General features: G+C 25.5%; 1 protein-coding gene across 1 annotated transcript in view; it reads left to right on the forward strand.

The window, feature by feature from the left end:
• The window catches only part of Muc13 (mucin 13, cell surface associated), a 17,385-nt gene that overhangs the window by 13,800 nt on the left and 2,798 nt on the right, over nucleotides 1-787 (forward strand). The window lies entirely within an intron of this gene.

Below are 787 nucleotides of genomic sequence, written 5' to 3' on the forward strand. Positions count from 1 at the left end.
TGCTGCTCTCCAGATGCTGCTAGACACTCATGGATGAGAAAGAGGAAACAATATATTTATTTTATAAATGATATCATAATGTATTATATTTATATTATATTATAATTATTATTTATATAACACAAATATATTAGTATACATTATATGATTATATAAATATTATAATATGTAATATATGATTTAAATTTAATATAATATATATTAATATATAAAACATCTATAATACATTAATTATAATAATATAATATATTATGTATAATATACTAATGTAGGCAGTATTCATATTTTAACATGTTATAGTTATTATTTATATATTATATATAAGATACTTAGAGAAAATACTAAAAATAAGTCCTTTGAAAAGAAAGGAAATTGCCGGGCTGTGGTGGCACATGCCTTTAATGCTAGCACTTGGGATGCAGAGGCAGGAGGATTTCTGAGTTCGAGGCCAGCCTGGTCTACAGAGTGAGTTCCAGGACAGTCAGGACTATACAGAGAAACCCTGCCTCGAAAAAAACCAAAAAATTAAAAAAAAAAAGGAAATTATTTAAGTTTATTTTATATTTATATATAATAATATATTTACATACAACATATTTATATAGAATATATAAGTAATTAATAAATGCATTATAAATATAAATAATATACACACAATACTATGTTATATATTTTATATATTATGTAAAATAAGTGTATGTGAGAGAAGGTGTCCAAGAAATCAAGAAAAGGATGTCAGCTGCCCTAGAACTGGAGTTGCAGGCAGGTGTAAGCTACCCAACCTGGG

This window comes from Mastomys coucha, unplaced genomic scaffold (assembly GCF_008632895.1).
Source record: "Mastomys coucha isolate ucsf_1 unplaced genomic scaffold, UCSF_Mcou_1 pScaffold12, whole genome shotgun sequence".
NCBI classification, from domain to species: Eukaryota; Metazoa; Chordata; class Mammalia; order Rodentia; family Muridae; genus Mastomys; species Mastomys coucha.